Raw genomic sequence first — 20,674 nt, 5'->3', positions numbered from 1 at the left:
TCCAAGTTGAAAATTACATCATCTACAAAGGCGAGCAATTTGTACTCCTCTCCCTGGATCCTGAGTCCTTTGATTTCTTCCTCATTCCTTATTTCATTTAATAATACCTCCAATGCTATTATAAATATTAGCGGTGACATGGAACATCCTTGTCGTACTCCTTTCTGAATATCAAAAATTTGTGTCATGTCACCATTTATTGAGATTTTTACTGTTTGTTGGGAATAATTTTTTTTAATCAGGTTAAGAAATTTCTCTCCACAGTTCATTAGTTCAAGTTGTTTTATGAAAAAAGACCAATTTAAGTTGTCGAAGGCCTTCTGGGCAACAAGGGAGATTATGGCCATTTCTCTATCTACCTTCTGATCATAGTATTCCAGAATATTTATAATCATTCTCAAATTATTCCTGATTTCTCTTTTAGGTATGAAACCGTTTTGGTCTGGGTGTATATAGTTATGTATTATTGCTTTGAGTCTCTGAGCTAGTATTGACATGAATAGCTTATAGTCCACGTTGAGTAATGAAACTGGTCTGTAATTTTTAATTTGCGTCGGATCTGAGTCTTCTTTGTGTATTAATGTAATAATAGTTTCTGTCCAGGATTTGGGAATTTCAGCTATCAACAATGCTTCATTAAAAACTTGTAACAGTATTTGATCTATAGATTGTTGAACAAAGTTTATAGAATTCAGTAGGAATTCCATCCAGTCCTGGAGTCTTATTGTTCTTTTATTTATTTATTTTATTTATTTATTTATTATATTTCTATACCGCCTTTCTCCCGTAGGACTCAAGGTGGTGTACAGTCAAGAAAAATATAGACACACAAACATCATAAAATTGCTAATTAAAATTATTACTTTGTTTGGTCAATTAAATAAAACCCAGAATTAGATAACATTTAAAAAATCATTCACATGTTCGTATGTTTAGCCCCGCCTGTTGGAACATCAGGGTCTTGAGGGCACGGCGGAACGCACGGAGATCAGGGATATTCCGTATCTCCGGGCACGGCGGAAAGCACGGAGATCAGGGATATTCCGTATCTCCAGGGGCAGTTCATTCCAAAGGGTTGGAGCCCCCACAGAGAAGGCCCTCCCCCTGGGAGTCGCCAGGTGACATAATTTGACCGACGGTACCCTGAGTAGTCCCTCCCTGTGAGAACTAACTGGTCAGTGGGAGGCTATTGGTGGCAAAAGACGGTCTCGTAGGTACCCAGGTCCTAAGCCATGGAGCGCTTTAAAGGTGATAACTAACACCTTGAATCGCACCCGGAAGACCACCAAGAGCCAGTGCAGCTCGCGTAGGAGAGGTGTTACATGGGCGTAACGAGCTGCACCCATAATCACCTGCGCGGCTACGTTCTGGACCAGTTGGAGCCTCCGGGTGCTTTTCAAGGGGAGCCCCATGTGAGAGCATTACAGTAGTCCATACAGGAGGTAACTAGGGCATGAGTGACCATGCGCAAGGCGTCCCGATCCAGAAAGGGACGCAACTGGCGGATCAGGCGAACCTGATAAAAGGCACCCCTGGCCATGGCAGTCAAATGATCTTCTAAAGATAACCGTGAATCCAGGAGGACACCCAAGTTGCGGGCCCTCTCTTGGGGAGCAAGATCTCATCCCCTATTGTCAGTGATGGTACTAGCTGACTATACCGGGATGCCAGAAGCCACAGCCACTCAGTCTTGGAGGGGTTGAGTCTGAGCTTGTTTTTCCCCATCCAGATCTGCACGGCCTCCAAGCAACAGGACATCACAGCAAGGGCATCATTGGGGTGGTCTGGGGTGGAGATGTATAGCTGTGTGTCATCAGCATACTGATGAACACTCACCCCAAAACCACGGATGATCTCGCCTAGTGGTTTTACATAAATGTTGAACAGAAGGGGTGAGAGGACTGACCCTTGTGGCACCCCACAAATAAGGTGCCTCGAGGTCGACCTCTGCCCCCCTGCCAACACAAACTGCGAACGGTCAGAGAGGAAGGAGGAGAACCACCGAAGCACGGTGCCCCCTATTCCTAACCCCTCCAGCCGGTGCAGTAAGATACCATGGTCGATGGTATCAAAAGCTGCTGAGAGATCTAATAGGACCAGGATAGAGGAGCAACCTCTGTCCCGAGCCCTCCAGAGATCATCCACCAATGCGACCAATGCCGTTTCCGTGCTGTATCGTGACCTGAAGCCGACTGGAACGGATCCAGATAGACAACTTCATCCAGGTATCGGGGTAGTTGTTGTGCCACCACACTCTCAACAACCTTCGCAACAAAGCGAAGATTGGAGACTGGACGATAATTTGATAATATAGCCGGGTCCAGGGAAGGCTTCTTGAGGAGGGGCTTCACAACCGCCTCTTTCAAGGTGGCGGGAAAGACACCCTCACTCAGAGAAGCATTTATAATCCCCTGGAGCCAGCCTCGTGTAACCTCCCGGGAGGCCAGTACCAACCAGGAGGGACACGGGTCCAATAAACATGTGGCAGCGTTAAGCTTGCCCAGAATCCTGTCCACGTCCTCAGGAGCCACAGAGTCAAACTCTTCCCAGATAACGTTCTCAAGACCTGCCCCCGTCTCCTCTCTTGGATCTACCCAATCGGAGTCCAGGCCTTCCCGAATCTGAGCGACTTTATCATGCAGGAATTGTACAAAATCCTCAGCTCAACCCTTTAAGGGATCTTCCCGTACCCCCACCTGAAGTAGGGAGCGGGTCACCCTAAACAGCGCAGCTGGGCGGTTCTCTGCAGATGCAATAAGAGCGGAGAAGTAGCTAGACTTCGCCGCTCTTATCACCACTAGGTAGGTCTTAATATAAGATCTCACCTGTGTTCGGTCAGATTCAGATCGGCTTGTCCTCCAATCGCTCTCCAGGCATCTTTTCCGATGCTTCATCTCTCTCAGCTCCTCGGAAAACCAAGGAGCTAGACGAGATCGGCATCAGGTCAGAGGCCACAAAGGCACAACGCGGTCCAAGGCCCCAGTAGCCGCCCTGTCCCAGGCGACCACCAGGTCCTCAGTCGAGTTGTGAGCCAGAGTCTCAGGAAATGGCCCAAGCTCCATCAGGAACCTTTCGGGGTCCATCAGTCGCCTGGGACGGAACCATTTGGTTGGTTCCATCTCCCTGCGGTGGGTGGAAGTGACTTGAAAGTCCATGTGAAGGAGAGAATGATCAGACCATGACAAGGGCTTGATGTCTATATCCCCTATTCTTAGATCATTCAGCCACTGATCAGAGACAAAAATCAAGTCCAGAGTGTGATTCCCCAAGTGGGTGGGGCCTTGAACTACCTGGGTCAGGTCCATGGCCGTCATGGAAGCCATGAACTCCCGAGCCGTCTCCGACATCTCACCAGCGGATGGCAGGTTAAAATCCCCCATAACAATAAGTCTGGGGGTTTCCACTGCCACCCCGGCTATAATGTCGAGCAGCTCAGGCAGGACCGCTGTTACGTGGCAGGGAGCCAGGTATGCAATCAGTAGGCCCATCTGAATCCCCCGACCCCACTTCACAAGGAGGGACTCACATCCGGCTATCTGAGGAACAGTGGCCTCCCTCAGGCAAAGACTTTCTCTAATGATTGCTGCCACTCCCCCACCCCTTCCCTGAGTCCTTGGCTGATGGAATGCACGGAAACCTGGCGGGCACATTTCCACAAGGGGAACTCCTCCCTCCTGGCCTAACCAGGTCTCCATAATCCCTGCCAGGTCAGCACCCCCCTCTGAAATAAGATCATGAATGAGGGGGGCTTTATTTACCACTGACCTGGCATTACATAACATCAGCCGTAGACCCAGGGTCTGAGACTCTGAACAACCCAGGAAATGAGCAGTGCTTTGGGGGTCGGAGTGGGCAATTGCTCGTAAACAACGAGTGCGCACTCCGGAAACATAATATGGCCCCCTGCAGCCGTCATATCTGCCCCTCCCACTTACTATACTAATGCCCATTGCTTCATCCCCCTGCATCCTTGTCAGATTTCTGTCCCCATCCTCCCCACCATGATTATCAGACCCATTACCCCTTTCAGTGGATTTATGGATCCCCCAGATCCATTCCCACAATCCCTCCCAGAACCCCTTAAAATAGAACTTAAAGATTTATCTAAAAACCCCCAAAGCCGTCGTTTTTTTGCAAACCACCTCTCAGGGTTCCAAAACCCGTCCTCAAGGGCAGCCCTTGATAACTGAGAGGGCCAGACATGCGAGAGGGGGGAATCTCACAGTGCAAGGAGCTCCACAGTTGAATACATCAAAGATAGGAGCGAGTTGAAGGAGATGAAGGATCATTTTCTTCTAAGAGTGTTAGAGATGGTTAAGACAGGTAATTTAAAATAAGGGAGGAAATAGATGTAAAAGGGAGACCAGTATGTTACAAATGTCAATACATCGGAACATCATCGCCCTCTCACGACGATGGGAAGTCTTGTGGTTGTAGTAAGTCCATCCAAAGGAGGTGGGGATAGAGGTCTCAAAGGGACGTCCTCTCACAGCGACCAAACCATTTGAAACAAACAAAGAGAAGGTGGTCTATCTCCCCATAATCCAAGACTCTCGATTTCTGTATCTCCTCCAGTCCTGATACCAGCGATGGCCGAGGATTAGATCAAAAAAAGTAAGGCAGAGCCACTGGACAAAGTATTTAGGGTTAAATAATCAGGGTAATCTTGGGGAATAGGTGGTAAATAAAGCTGCAGATCGATCTAAGATTGCAAGTTAACGCTGAGTGGTCGTAATAGATCTAGATCTAGATCTGATAAAGGAGAGAGGGACAGTTGAGGGGGAGAGTAAGTCATCATCTCCTGTTTGTAATCCTCAGTCCCTATCCATCACCTTGCTCAGGCTACTTAGTTCAATTAGTTTAATAAATCCTCAGAGTTTCAAGAAAGAGGAGTGCAACAGATCCCTAGAGGTTGAAGGGATCCTAACATTTATAGCCTTTGCAGCATTGCCCTCTCCTCTATTAACAACGAGGGCTTCCTTGCAGCCTCCTGGTGTTGCCGTCGCCGTCGCTGCCATTAGCGCCATTCCCCTCGCCATTGTGGTAACCCCCCTTGCCATAGACATCATTGCCGCCGTGTTGCTACATGCAGCGCCTATTAGCCCAGGCATCATTATCAACACCCTATCCGGAGTCGCTGTTGCCACCGTCTCGCCAACCATTTCATCAGCTGTATTAGACTCAGTGGTTGACCCAGTCATGACAGCCAGGCTTTGATGTTGACATTCTCCCCACCGCTCTCAGTCTTTTTACTGACAAACAGCTGATCTTCAGGCTCGGCTCGGGTTTTATCCTTGGGCTCCATCCACAGCTCTATTGAGCCGAAAATACCTCAGCTTGCTGGGAGGGGGGTCTGTGGATGGTTAATTGACCCCCACACTCTTGAAAATGTTGAAACATCTCCCTCCTAGCCTCGGAGTTTCAGCTCTGAGCTGCCATTTTGTTTTGCAACTGTCAACGGAATCTTTTGTTTTTTGCGGGCTTCCATTAGTTCCAGCATTGTTATGGGCCAGTTTAACATCTCTCTGTGATCTTCTGTGAAGTGCGTGAGATTGGTTTTATGGAGGTATTTTTTGATTTGATCTTCCGGGACCTCTTCCTGGCGGTAAAGCTTTTGAAAGAATTTTTTAGCTATGTTTTTCTTCTCCAGATGTGTGTGGTAAACAGTTCCTGATTCATCTTGGAGTTGGTGTATAATTCTTTTTTTCTGTTTGCTTTTTTAGTTTATATGCTAACCAGCGTCCAGTTTTGTTAGCGTGTTCAAAATTAATTTGTTTTACCATTCTTATTTTCTGTGCCAATTCGGTTTTTGTGGTTAGATTCAGTTTGTGTTTGGCCAAATTTAGCTTTTGTAGCACAATCGTGTTGTTGGGCTGTTGTAATTTAATTTCCTCTGTCTTAATTTCTTCCAATAATTCATTTAGTTTATTGAATAGCCCGAAGGCCTTTTCAAACAAAACAGAAAAGAAAAAGGGAAAAAGATAAAACAGTTACAAAAATAGCAATCTAAAAATATATGATAGATGACATTAAAATTTTTCAATATCAAATTTCAATAGCTAAGTTGCCAAGACTAGATAACCCAAATAGGATAGCTCCTCTCTAACTGAGCTCATCTTCCTTACAATTGATAAAATGTTTTTTGATATAACTGGCTCGTATTGCCGTCATTCTTTTAAGGTATCGAGTGATCGCTCTTACCAGGGGAGGAGAGTCAGCCCTCAACAGAAATGCTAATTTCTGGCTTATATTCCAGTGGGGAAATTTTTTTTTTTTAATTTGATTTATATGCCGCCCTTCTCCGAAGACTCAGGGCGGCTTACAATGTGCTCAGCAATAGCCTTCATCCTTTTGTATATTTATACAAAGTCAGCTTATTGCCCCCACAAACTGGGTCCTCATTTCACCTACCTTAGAAAGGATGGAAGGCTGAGTCAACCTTGAGCCTTGGCGAGATTCGAACCCTGCAGTAATTGCAGGCAGCTGGTCTTAAGCAGCTTAATAACAGGGTGCCTTAAACCCTTGTACTTATAATTGGGGACAGATATTGTTTTCTTACTTCTTGATAGAGACTACATTCGAATATTATATGTGGCGTGTCCTCCATGACGTTTACCCCACATATGCATATTCTTTTGTCATATGGGATTTTCCGATAGTGGCCGAATCTAACGTTGATATCTAGAAGTTCGAATCTAAACTTAACAATGCCATCTCCACTGATGGCATTTCTAAATGTAAATATTTTTCCAGAGTGAAAGTTGTTTTAACTGGTGTCAGTTTAAGGGAATGATAAGTTGAAAGGGTTGCCATGTCCATTTGCCCATGTATATCTTTAATCCGTTATTTAACTTGGTTCAGTGTGTCACACAACGGGAACCCTACGCTATATCGGTTCAATATTTCTGACAGCCGGGTTAGCCAGGAATACCTTTGAGGATTTGAAATCTGCTGTTCCTCTAGACATATTTTAGGGAGTCTGCTGGCATCCATCTGGGTCATTTTTAGCCAGTAGGCTACCACCCTAGTGATTGTATAGGTGTACAGTGAGAAATGTCCCAATTCAGCTCTGACGGCTGCAGCTGAAGTGGAATTGTTTACCCCAAGCATCCTCCTTAACAAATTATTTTGAGTTCTCTCTAATATGGGGGCCTCTGTAAGACCCCAAATTTCAGCACCATAGAGCATGATCGGAACAAGTTTAGCCTGAAAGACTTTACGAAGAGGTAAAATGGAGGTTGGTTGGATTCGTTTACTTAATTTGGATACTAGGCTTGCTCCTGCTCTGACCTTTTGAGAAAGGTATTGATGGTGTGGAGTCCAACCTCCTGCACTGGAAAAAACAATTCCGAGATAAGTATATTGGGTAACTTGCTCGATTTTTGTGTCATTAATCTGCCAATTGTGCTTTTTATTCTTATTGCCAAAGACTAAAACTTTTGATTTAGCTACATTTATAGTCAAGTGGTTTGCAGTACAGTAACGTGTGAGCTTGTCAAGAAGTCTCCTCATTCCTATTTGGGTTCTAGAAAACAACACTAAGTCATCGGCATACATTAATACGTTAATAAATCTAGAGCCTATTTGGGGGCTGTGCATCAGAAGATCATCTAGCTGCGCTGGGATATCATTTATATAAAGGTTAAAAAGAGTAGGGCCCAGCAGGCAGCCCTGCCTCACTCCTCTAGTTGTCGGTATGCTGTTTGTTGAGGCCCCATTTGCTGCAAATCTGACTCTAATTGCCGTATTAGTATAGAGAATCCTGATCAACAAAATAAGTCTGGGGTCCATCCCCATAACTTGTAGTTTCCTCCACAAGTGGTTCCTATCTATAGAATCAAAAGCAGCAGTAAGGTCAATAAAGGCGGTATACAGCTTTTTCCCCTGGGTCTTGTATTTATTAATTAAGTGGGAAAGGACAAAACAATTGTCTATGGTAGACCTACCTGATCTAAAGCCTGCCTGCTCATTTGCCAGAATTTCCTTATCCAAGCACCAGTCCTCTATTTTATTTAGGAGATGTTTCGTATACATTTTTGAAATTATATTAAGAAGACTGATGGGTCGGTAGTTGGATGGGGCAGCTCTGTCACCTTTCTTAAAAATTGGAAAAACTATAGCTAACCTCTACCCTTCAGGGATTATCCTTACTTTATCGATATAAGTAAACAGTGCTACCAGCACCGGTACCCAAAAGTCAATGTTGGACCTAAAGAGTTCAGGAGGCAACAAGTCCTCTCCAGGGGCCTTCCCGGCCTTTAAGGATTGAATTATATGCTTAACTTCGGTAGGGGTAACTGGTGTCCATTCCAGACATTTCCTTAATTCTTGCTGGAGGATATCCAATTGCAAGACATTTGTTGTATTGTTACCATCAAATAAAGCAAGATAGTGCTTCTCCCATTTTACTGCTGATATATCAGTGTCCATAAATGGGGAACGTTGTTTTAATATACCGGCTATCTTATGCCAAAAGATCGTAGGGAATTGGGATTTCGTTGCCATTTCTACCTCTTTCCACATCCTGGTGTTATAGCTACTTTTCTTGTTTTTCAGGAGGGATTTGTATGCTCTCCTGAGTTGAACCATATTTGAATAATCACCATCCTGTCTGGATCGGTTAACTTTCTTAACTGCGCCTCTTAGATTTGACCTCAAATTATGGCAATCATCATCAAACCACTTTCTAGAGATCCCATCTACTTTTCTATCGTTCTGGATCATTAAGTTCTTAAGAGTAGAAGTTAGCTCTGTATAAGCTGGCATTGGGGTGTTATCTCCGGGCTTAGATTGGGAGATTTCCCTTGCTAGGTGACTGGCTTCGTCTGAGCCCAAATAAGTGGTGACAGATTTGACATCAAGTCTGTGCCAATATAACCTTTTATAGTTATAAACCCGGGTGTTTGCTAAGGTGTCAATTTCCTCTCTTGAATGAGGCCTAACTTCTGAAGAGAGTGAAACCAGAGCCGTGATGGGAAAGTGGTCACTTTCCTCTCTAAATATAGCTTACTTCTGAAAAATGGTGTACTAAACTAGAGGAAGTGCAGATATAATCGATAGAGGTTGAGGTTTTGTTGGACGAGAAAGTATAGGGATATATATACCCATCACTCGAGCCACTAAATACTTGCATATCATTCATAAACAGCAGGGAAATTAACCTCTGGGCATATTTATTGGTCCTCTTGTCCATTGAGGACCAAGTGAACTCATTATAAAAGTAACCAGTTGGTACCAGGCCTCGGTTAGCATAGCTCTTCATTGAGGTACCTAGTCTTGCATTAGTATCTCCAGCTAATATAATTTTTACCCTTTAAGGTAGCTAATACTGAATCTAATTCATCCCACAAATCCCTTCCTAGAAGGTGGAATGAAAATGGAGCGATATATACAGCCAATAATTCATTTCTAATTCTTTGTTTCTCTTTTTTCCTTCTTGCCACATATGCAATAGTTAGGCCTCTAATATAGGCTTTCGTGATATCCCATAGGTTTTGTAACGATGTTGTATCTTTTGTATTTATCTGTAGAAATATCTTGATTTCCTTTTCTATCATTTGCTGATATTCTTTTTCCTTTATTATACTTGTTTTTCCATCTCTTCTGTTTTCGAAAACCTTTCCAGACTATTTTGATAGGGTTGTGATCGGCCCATATACTAGACATAATTTCTACTTCGTGTGTTTCTTTGCTTAGTTGAGGTGTCATCCAAGCCATATCCAGCCTGGACAGCGATTGATGTGGGCCAGAAAAGTATGTATATTGTTTTGTTTTGGTATTTAGTTCTCGCCAGGTGTCGTGTTGGCTCATTTCTTGTACTAAATCTTTGAATGTTTGTGGCAATGTCTTCCTTTTATTTTTATTCTTTCTAGTGCTGTGGTAATCTTCTCGTAAGTTTACTATCGCATTAAAGTCGCCGACAATGCATACATTTTCGTAGTCCAACTCCTTTAGTTTGTCATGTAATTTTTTGTAAAAATCTGATTGGTTTCCATTTGGAGCGTAAATAGCTACTAACAATATTGTTTTTATTTCCAATTTTAGTTCTACCATTAAGACTCGGTCTTCTTTATCAGTGTAAATCAGTTTAGATCTTATGTGATCTCTAATATATGTTACCACTCCCCTTTTTTTGCAATCTCCTAAAGATGTGTATATTACTCCTAATTTTTTGTTTTCAAGTAGGTTTTTCTGTTGTTTTCTTATGTGTACTTCTTGTAATGTGATTATGTCTGCCTCTAATTTTTGCAACCTTGTAAACATCTGATGTCTTTTGCTTGGTGAGTTTAAACCATTTATATTTATGGAAATGAGCTTTATTTCTTCTTCCATTTCCACTAGTGTTTATTTGTCTGTTATTTTGAGTTTTGTTGTGTTTCTTGTAATTCTTTGTGAAATCCCCGCTGTTTCCTCCCTCTCCAACCTTCCCTTCTTTTGTTCTTTGTCTTCCTTGTTTGTCATTTGTATCTCTTGGTCACTTGGGTTATGTTCTTCTCTACTATCTCTGCTTTCCTGTTCTCCTTCATTTCCTAGATGTTGGTCCACAAAGTCTTGAGCTTTTTCTATTGTATCTATTCTGATTTTCTTTCCTTCCCATGAAATAAGTAGGCCTTCCGGTATGAGCCATCTAAATTTTATCTTGAGTTTATTCAGTTGTCTACTTAAGAAATTGTAGTCTCTTCTCCTGTCTCTGGCTCTTCTCGGTACTTGTTTCAATGTTAGAACTTCCCTCCCTTTGTACATGACTGTCTCCTCTCTCATTCTTCTATATATTTCTTCTCTCATTTTTTTTTTTTTTTTTGTAAACCTAATATGGACTTCTTTGGGGAGTTTGTTTCTCCTTGCGTAATTTGTAAAGGCTCTATAAATTTCATCAATTCCATTTCTAATTTCATCTTTATCTTTGTGCGTTGCCTTTGCCAGTATTTCGATCATAATCTCGCCCAGGTCTTCATCTTTCTGTTCTTCTATATTTTGGAATCTAAGAAAGAAGGATGCCTTCTCCATTTCAAGAAATGTGAGTGCATCTTCGGTGTCTTGGCTCCTCATCATTTGTTGGTTCTCCATCCTCTCCAGCCTAGAGGCTGTAGCTTCCATTTTTTCCTCCACTTTATGTATTCTCTGTTTATTTTCTATGATATTTTGCTGGATTTTCACTATCTTCTCATCTATGTTTCTAATGTCATCTTTGATTTCCCCTACATCCAGTCGCAATTGTTCATGTTTTTTTCTGGTTTCATCGTGATTTAGCGTCATCTTATCTTCCATCCTTTTCATTCCCTCTTGTATCATTGCGAGGGCAGCCTGTATATTCTGCATGCCTATGATAGTATTGGTCTTCTCTTCTCCCGTCTTTTGCTGTACTGGGGAGGCCACCAGTAGTGTTTGGGTTTGGGGTACCTTTTTGGTTGTTTTAATGGTAGTTGATGTACTTGAAGTAGTCATGTCTATTATATGTGTTAGTCTTGTCCACAGTTTCATATAATTATGTGTTGCCTACTTTATGTTAATGGCTTAAATGGAATGTTATTGTTGGAATTAATATTAGTGGAAATACTTCTAATCAGCAATCAGCAATATAATGATATATATAGAAGGAAGAGAAAAGCAGGGGGAGGGAAGGTAGAAATGGGGGAGACAGCGGGGAACGGGCACGTTTCTAGCAATTCATAAATTACCTTATTCTTAAATTAATTACAAATTAAGAGATCTATTTCACTAGCAGTATTTATAGTAATTCTAAAATCAATTCTAGTTTATATTTCTAATTATCTTAATTGTTATAACTGTATTAAATTATTTAAATTAATTAGCTTTCAATCAATATATTTATCACACATATAGTATTCTATAGTTGTTTGAATGATCAACTTGTTATTATTATAATCAACTTATTCTTATATAGTCACAAACAGAAAAAAGAAGAAAGAAAAAATACTAAATTATTAAATATTCTTTTCAGTTCTATTGCGTTCTAATATGTTGTAATAAGATTAAGCCAGACCTTTAATAGCTATATTGTCCTTTTGTTCACCAGTTGTTTCAATGGTTCAATAGTTAAATAGTTCAGTATTTAATGATTAGATCGTTATATATCCCAGTTTTTTGGAAGAGTGTCAGTGGAAATGGTGGAAATATTGATAGCTTCTAAAAGTCCGCTCAAATACGTTATATCAAAGTTTGTTTCGTCTCTGTCCATGCAATGTCCACACTCTCCTTCAGTCTATTTCACACTCGGTTTTCCAATTTAGTCCAATCCGCTCGACCGAAGCCAATAGAGTCCAATGCGATCAGTTTGTAGCAATCCGTCCAAAATCCTCCTTCCGATCTCCAGCACACCGCTCTCCTCACTCTCTCTTTATTTTCTTCAATCTCGCAAGATCTGTTCTTATTCTTATTCTCAATTTAGTCCTCTCGATCCAGTCCACCCCAATAAAATCCAGTTATATCGGAGTTGAATCCTCCGCGATTCTCGTCGCTCTCTCTTTTCTCTCGGCTGTTCAAGATTTTTGCGCTGTCATATCTATTCAAAATGGCTCCAATCCGCCCAATCATTCTGCCGCTGCTTGTCTAATGTCTTTCCCCAGTATCTCTGCCACCAGCGTCTGCTTCTTCATCAAATGCTTTTTGGGTTTTTTTAGGTTAAAGTCCTCTGTTGATGACTTCTTTTCTTTTTTCAATCTTCGCTTCCCACTCACGCAGTTTTCAGCGCCTCTGGCCAGTCTCAAAAGGCTGGTTTTTCCTCACTCTGGATTAAGGGCTTGCCTTGTACCTTCGAAGGAGTTGCGATCTCCTCCGAGGTCCTAAGACGTTCCCCTTTAAACTATCAATCCCTCCAAGATCGATAGCGCCTGTTTCGGCTCCAGATGTGGGATTATTAGCGACTCAGGAACGGAGCCCCGTCCCTTTCGTCCCTAACACGCTGAGGTCACCGCCGGAAGTCCTTCAGCAACCTTCCTTATAACCACCTGAGAAGTATGAGAACAAGACCTCTAACTGTATTTTTGAGCATTTTGGATGCAATGGGACCATTTGTAATCCTATTGTAGGAATTGCCTCTGCCATTTGCTTCTACCAATGATCTAACTTCTGTTATCTGTTATCTTGTTTTTCTGTCTAACTCCATGCCTGGTGGATATCTCAAGAAGTGGGGTTGCTAAGCACCCAGCCCCTTTGTTGCTAAGCACTCAACCCCCCTGTTCCTTGCTGCACTGCTAAAGGAAGGCATGGGCCAGGGGCCAGAATTGGGTATTAAGCTGATGCCTCTGAAGGTATAAAGGGACACACAATACCTTCCCCAAGGTGTGGCTACTCCTTACATGCACTGTGTCTGTGTGTTCTGGATATAGTTTCACCTAGTATTTTGTTCTGGCCAAAAATAAAATCTGCTTCTTTTTGCAAGCCTCGTCTCAAGTCTCACTCTCCTTGGCATCTCAGTGGCTCAGGGAAACTTCTGGGACCTTACATTTTCTGGCACCCAACATGAGGCTCGAGGGCATCGTTCCTTCGAGGTAGCTGCATTCAGCTCCTCACAAGCTGAACTTCTTTGTAGTTCAGTGGCCTTCACTATGGCAGACGGAAGAAACCATCTGAGACCAGTAGCAAAGTCAAGAGTGCTTTCGGCAAATTTCACCCGGTGACCTCGACCTGGTCATTTGCTGGCAGATTCTGATTCCAGCCAAACCTGAATGTGTTAAAGAGGCTTGCACTGAGCTCTTCTAGGTGAGTAGAACTTTTTTCGGGGGAGGGAAGGATAGAGGAGTGTTGCCTTGTGTGTGTGTGACTGAGATGTGGGAAATACCTACTAGAGGTTTGCCTATGCTTTGAAAGGAGTGTGACTGTTGGAATAAGAATTTTTAGATTCAGGGGAGGGCTTGGTCAGACTTTGAGTCAGTGGGGAGGTCTGAGAAGTACCTTAGGGAAGAAGGGAGGGTTTGGTCAGGCTTCGAGCCTACGGAATGGTCCGAGAAATCCCCCTTATTGAGAAATCCCCTTAGAAAGCTTGAGACTCAGGGGAGGGTTTTAACCAACTCTGAACTGACAAAAAGGTCCGAGAAATCTCTTAGGGAAAAAGGAGCGTCTGGCCAGACTCTGAGCTGGGTCCGTGAATGGAAATTTGAAGGGACAAAACCTCCACAGGTCTGTTGTTTAATGGGGTGTGTGTGTCTGTGTCTGTGTGTCATCATTTCCAAATCTGCAGGATGAGACCCTCTAATAATAATACACAAAAAGTTATTTAGAAAATGCAGCTCACTGGCTTATGAAAAAGCTCCCTGAAATAATTATGATTGGTTTGTTTACAGAAAAAGTCTGATTGCAGTACAAATGTGAGTGTGTGTGTGAGATGCCCCGAAGCTCATAAGGAGTGATAAGGCGAAGTGATCCTGAGACCTGTGAATGCCTGTGTGTTGAGCTCCACAGAGAGAATCCCTTTCATATAAAGAAACAGTAAGTTGCAAGGTTTTCTTTTTTTTTTATTTATTAAAAAGTTTTATAAGAAATACAAACATTTTCTCCCCCCCACCCTTTCCCTCTCCCCCTTCCCCCGCCACCCCCCCTCCCTAGATTTCCCAGAACAGGCACAGGGTATAGCATTCACAAACATAAAGCTAAGATATGCTAACAAATTATTGCATTCATATTCTCCCTAAATCTTTAACTCCTTATAACTCAAGAACTATAAACATAAACTACTTAAAAATATTTCATTCATAAGCTATATGAATCTTCTTGTTCGGATACTTTTTTTGCATATAGTCAATCCATCTTCTCCATTCTGATATGTATCTTTCATTTGAATGATCTTTAAGATATGATGAAATTTTTGCCATCTCAGCCAGATGCACAACTTTTAATGTCCATTCCTCAGTGGTAGGTGGATCTTCCTTCTTCCAGTACTGTGCCACCAGTAACCTGGCAGCTGTTATTAAATTCAAAACCAACTTAGTCTCTATTACAGTACAATCCGTGACTATTCCCAACAAAAAAACCTGTGTTTTTTTAATTTTTAATTTAATTTTTTCCCTTAAAATATTTTGAATAATCCACCATATTTTTATCCAAAAAACCTTAATTTTTTTACATGTCCACCATATATGAAAATATGTAGCATCTTCACACTCACATCGCCAACACTTGGGTTGTAAATTTGGATACATGCAGGCTAGTTTTTTTGGGTCTAAATGCCATCTATAAAACATTTTGTAAAAGTTCTCTCTTAAGTTTTGAGCTTGTGTGAATCTTACATTTCTAACCCATATCTTTTCCCATGTATCCAACATTATTGGTTCACCTATGTTTTGTGCCCATAGTTGCAAGGTTTTCTTGTTATTGTTGTGAAATAAGTGAAAAAGGCAATAGCCAGTGTTTGCAAGAAAAAGAAATGAGAAAAATCCCATGGAGGATGTGGGAGAGAAATTTGTGGAGAAAGGAGGTGACAATTCTGTGTAATTTAAACATTTTTCCTCCCTGAATTCCACCCCCCCTCCCAGGTCATTCTTTTACACAAGGACTTTTTTCCTTGGAAGAGCAAGAGAAGCAGGAAAGTTTTTTTTTTTTTTTTTTTTTTTGCAGCTGTGTGTTTCTTCTCTCTCTGCTGAGCCAGCCTGAGAAAGGTGAGGTAAAGGGTGACATCTAATACCTGCCTTTGCTTAGTAAATGTTTTTAACCTACTTAATGAGAGTTGCTTCCATCTGAATGGAATCTGAATCTGACATTTTATTTGACTAAAAACAGAGAATTAACACTAAAGTTTGACCCAACTATATTTCAGAGTATTGACTCAAGATTATGGAAGCTGTTCTTCGTACCTCCCCACCCCCCACCCCTTTATGTCTTTATGTCTGCATGCATTTTGAATGCTTTTGAGTCAAGGTACTCCATCCTATGGCATTTTGTTTCTTTCTTTGTTAGCAGCACAAGTTGTTGCCCTTTTAGGAATTGTTACAGAGATGAATTTGAAATTACAATATGTAGAGAGATAAAATACTTATGACATTTAATTAATTAATGAAGTAACAAAAATAACACCTGAAGAAGTTAAGGACATTTCTAGGATTGACTGAATATTGTAGGTTGTGAATAGATAATTATGCTATTTTGAATAAAGACTGGTATGCAAAGAGCCTAGTGTTACATGGATAAGGGAATGGTTTTGAGGGTTTTAACACAAAAGTGGGGAGGAAAGAGAGAGTCAATGGCATTTTTGTCTAAAACGTTAGATCCTGTCTGTTAAGTATTGCCAGATTGTTTGTTTGTTTGTTTGTTAATTTGTCAAGCATGTATAAGATAACAGATATAAGTTTAAACATGATTATGAATTCATGAAACAGATACGAATAAATGGGGACAGTAGGACAGGGACGGTAGGCACGTAGGTGCACTTATGCACACCCCTTACAGACCTCTTAGGAATGGGATGAGGTAAACAGTACACAGTCTAAGGTTAAAGTTGTGGGGGTTTGGGGATGAAACCACAGTCAGGTAGTGCATTCCATGCATTGACCACTCTGTTGCTGAAGTCGTATTTTCTGCTATTGAATTTGGAGCAATTTACCTTAAGTTTGTATCTATTGTATGTGTGGGGATGGTGTGATCTCAGTTGTCGGCAAACCACGCTGGGTAAACAACGTCAACACAAAGTCCTAATCTTATCAGAAATGTTAAAACAGGATGTCTGGCAGAGACCCTATCTCAGATATGTAAGGCATGGAGACCCAGCACGTAGGCATTGTTTGTCACAGGAAGAACATGAGGGAAACACGAGGGGTCCATATGGAATTCACGAGCTTTCTTTAGCCAATCAGTACAAGTAAACATTGATTAATGTTTTGCCATGGGAGTTGTAAACTGACAATAAAAGGGAGCCTTTTGAATGGGGTCAGGGTGCCTTGAACAAGGTGCCTTCACATCTAGGGGCCTTCCCGTGAACCATCTTCTACGCGTCTTTCTTCATCGAAACAACATCTGGTAACCCCGACATGATACTTCCTATGCTTACTCGACCAGACAAGCCCAGGTGCACCTCAGCGAACTTCGCTCCCAAAATTTCATGAGTATGGGAGGGGAAATCTCAGTTCCGCAGAAGCTTCATGCACAAGAACTGAGGAAAATACTTAAAAGTAATGGAATGGCAGGAATTAAGTTCAGAAAGTTAGAACAGTTAGTACATGAAATAGGTTGCCAATGGCCATGGTATCCGGAAGACGGAACCTTGGATTTGCAGGATTGGATTAAAATTGGAACTCACTTACACTCACCGCCACGAACAGAAATAAAGGATTTGTTGCTGTGGCAAAAATGTAAGGAAGCAGTAGAGATTATGGGGACTCATAAACTCAAGGCACCGTCGCCATCTCTCTCTCTGTCTTCTGATCAGGGGTCTGCTCCCCCTCCGCCTTATTTTCAGCTGACTTTGCCAGCTGCAGCTACCCTACAGCCAGAAGAAAGTAGCTCCCCGACAGCTCCCTTATCGGTTTCTCCTTTACAGGAGATGTTTTCAGCTGTCAGAGCAGGGTTTCAGGAAGAGCAACAAAAAGGAACTCTCACTGGGGTAGAAATAACAGAGGGTCTCCAAGCTTTTCCTGTCATACAGACAGTTAATCCTCAGGGACAAGCCCAATATCAGTGGAATCCTTTGCCATATTAAGTTTTGAGAGAACTGAGGAAAGGCATCACAGAGACAGGTTTGCGTTCCACCTATACTACTGGTGGAGGGCATATCTAATGGCTATAATTTGATTCCACAAGATTGGAAGGATTTGTTTCGCATGCTTCTCACGCCAGCACAGTATGTTGTTTGGGATTCAGAATACCAGAGGGAAGCTATTCATGCAGGGAACAGTTCAGGAGGTTTGTATATACCAGATCAATTATACAGGGTGGGTGCTTTCTCTACAATACAGCAACAAACAATGGCACACTCCCGCCAGCTTATTCTGTGATAGGGCGCTGTGTGATTAAAGCATTTAAGAAAGTGCCGATCTCAGGCAAGCCTAGTAAATATTTTGCAGTAATTCGACAGGGGGCTGATGAAGCATACTCTGATTTCATTGATAGATTGCAAGAAGCTATTCAGCAGCAAGTAGATAATGAGGAAGCTAGTAGAGAGTTAATGAAAAGGCTAGTTTATGAACATGCCAATGTGGATTGCCGCCACGCATTGCAGTCTATCATTAATAGAGGAGATTACACCTTGGCTGATATGTTAAAAGCATGCGCTGACATAGGCACAAATGTCCATCAGATGGAAGCCTTAGCAGCTGCCTTACAAAAAGGAAAGTTTGGCAAGCTCAAAGGCAATTGTTTTAATTGTAATAAACCTGGCCATTTCAAACAGCAATGCAGAGCTCCTGGTGGCGGAGCCCATAAAGGCGGCGGGCCAGGAGGAGATCATACATCCAGACCAAAAATTGTTTGCCCTAAATGTAAGAAAGGGTTTCACTGGGCAAATCAGTGCAGAAGTCAGGGAAACTAGATTTCGGGCTCACGGCAAGCCCCGGCCCAATTGTCGCAACTCCTGTTAAAAATGCTAAAGCAGCTACAAAAGGTAGCGTGGGTATTGATTTGATTAATCAAGAAGAAAAATCCATTCCTTTCCCTGGAGTTGTTACTTTAATGTCATCACAATTGAAAGGACCATTACCTATTAACACTGTGGGATTGGTCCTCCCTCAGTCTTCCGCAGGGAAAAATGGGATTTTTGTCATCCCTGGAGTCATTGATTCAGATTATGAAGGTATAATTATGATACAAATTGAAACAAATGTGCCTATGACTTTAAAACAAGGAGATTCTTGGGCACAATTGGTGATTGTTCCGTATGTAGTGCCAGCAGGGGGTGAGCAAATTAACAGAGGAAGTGGAGGCTTTGGTTCTACTAATCCTATCTGCTCCCTGCATCCTAGCATTCTGGCAGTAACACAATCAATTCAAGAAGAAAAACCAAAGCGCATATATTTGTTAAATGGCAGATCTTTTGAAGGAGTCCTTGATTCTGGCGCAGACATCTCTGTCATAGCCACTAACAATTGGCCCACAGATTGGCCTACTACGGAATTGCCTTCTGTGTGGGGAGTTGGAGGACCCCAAGCAGCTCGATGCAGCACCAAATGGCTTACGGTAACAGCTCTTGACGGCAAGCGCACAGCTCAATTAAAGCCTGTTATTCTCCCCATTCATGTAAATCTGTGGGGGAGAGATTTGATGTTACAGTTTCAAGAGAAGTTAATTATTGATGATTAATAGGTACTATGTCGCCACCTACTGCTCTTCCTTTAGTATGGAAATCTAATATGACTGTGTGGATTGAGCAATGGCCTTTAACACAAGAAAAGCTTACAGCGTTACATGAGCTAGTGAAAGAACAGCTAGCCGTTAACCATATTGAACCCACTACAAGTCCATTCAATTCACCAGTGTTTGTAATAAAAAAGAAATCTGGTAAATGGCGGCTTCTTTGTGACCTTCGAGCCATGAATGCCATTTTACAGCCAATGGGATCTCTACAATGTGGCACCCCAAATCCAAACATAATTCCCAGAGACTTTCAGGTTATGATCATAGATTTAAAGGATTGTTTCTTTACCATTCCATTATGTAAAAAGGATAAGCCATTGTTTGCTTTCACGGTTCCAGTCTTAAATGCTGAGCAACCCACGGAAAGATATCAATGGACTGTCTTACCTCAAGGCATGTTAAATAGTCCTACACTCTGTCAGCAATTTGTTGCGAGAGCTTTAAAACCCTTTAGGCAATGATATCCTCAAGCTCTGGTATATCATTATATGGATGATATTTTAATTGCTGGGCCACAAATTCCTCCCTACTGGCTGGAACATTTAACACATTTAAAACCTAGCTGCGTATGGTTTGCAGATAGCACCAGAGAAGGTACAGCTACAAGAGCCATTTCTTTATCTAGGTCACAAGTTATTGCAAACATATTCACATCCACAAATTCCTCAGCTAAAGGTAGAGGATAAAGTTTCCTATGTTCAATTACAGCAACTTTTGGGTTCAATTAATTGGTTGCGACCATACGTTGGTCTTCCTACTAATATGCTTAGTCCTTTGTTTGATGCATTAAGGAATAAGAAAGATCCATCTGAGGTGATCACACTTACTCAAGCTCATAAAGCAGTCTTCACAAAACTTAATGAAGCATTGAAATTGGTTTGGGTAGATAGATGTCAGGAAAATCTTCCTTTGTTAATGATTATCATTCCAACCGCAAAACAACCTACAGCGGTATTAGCTCAGGAATTCCAACAACAAAGTAAGCCTAAACCTTCTTTGTTAATAATTGAATGGCTATATATTTCACATAGCCCTAGTCATACTATTAGTGTGCCAGCACAAATGCATGCAGAGTTGATTTTTAAGGGAAGGGAACGTTGCAAGGTCCTTCTAGGTCTCGATCTTGTTAATATTGTAGTTCCCTTGCCATTGAAAGATTGGGAGCGTATGGTTAGCCTCTCCTCTCCTTTGCAAGCGGCACTGACTGATTACGTTGGGAAAATCTCTTTATCATATTCCTGCAGATCCGCGCCTGCTTGCTTTTAATCAGATAGAAATCATAGTTCAGAATGGTATCTCATTAAAACCTTTGGTGAATGCCCTCACAGTCTTTACTGATGGGGGGCCAAAATGGGGTGCAGCTGCCTGGCTTGAGCAT

The 20,674-nt window shown here is 42.0% G+C and overlaps 1 protein-coding gene and 1 long non-coding RNA gene across 4 annotated transcripts in view; one reads left to right on the top strand and one right to left on the bottom strand.

The window, feature by feature from the left end:
- Window positions 1-20,674, bottom strand: part of PTCHD1 (patched domain containing 1) — a 183,543-nt gene that overhangs the window by 28,959 nt on the left and 133,910 nt on the right. The gene's annotated exons all lie outside the window — the stretch shown is intronic.
- The window catches only part of LOC139317107 (uncharacterized), a 72,107-nt gene continuing 64,889 nt past the window's right edge, over window positions 13,457-20,674 (top strand). For 2 of the 3 annotated variants that reach the window (XR_011600412.1, XR_011600410.1), the window contains exons 1-2: window positions 13,457-13,722; window positions 14,304-14,448. This is a non-coding gene — a long non-coding RNA (uncharacterized lncRNA). Of the gene's footprint in view, window positions 13,723-13,909; window positions 14,140-14,303; window positions 14,449-20,674 lie in introns of those variants that run through there. The other variant, XR_011600411.1, reaches the window with a different exon arrangement.

The sequence above is a fragment of the Pituophis catenifer genome, unplaced genomic scaffold, assembly GCF_029215685.1.
Source record: "Pituophis catenifer annectens isolate HBS135680 unplaced genomic scaffold, rPitCat1.0.hap2 SCAF_4, whole genome shotgun sequence".
Taxonomy (NCBI): domain Eukaryota; kingdom Metazoa; phylum Chordata; class Lepidosauria; order Squamata; family Colubridae; genus Pituophis; species Pituophis catenifer.
This window is presented reverse-complemented; position numbering and strand designations above follow the sequence as displayed.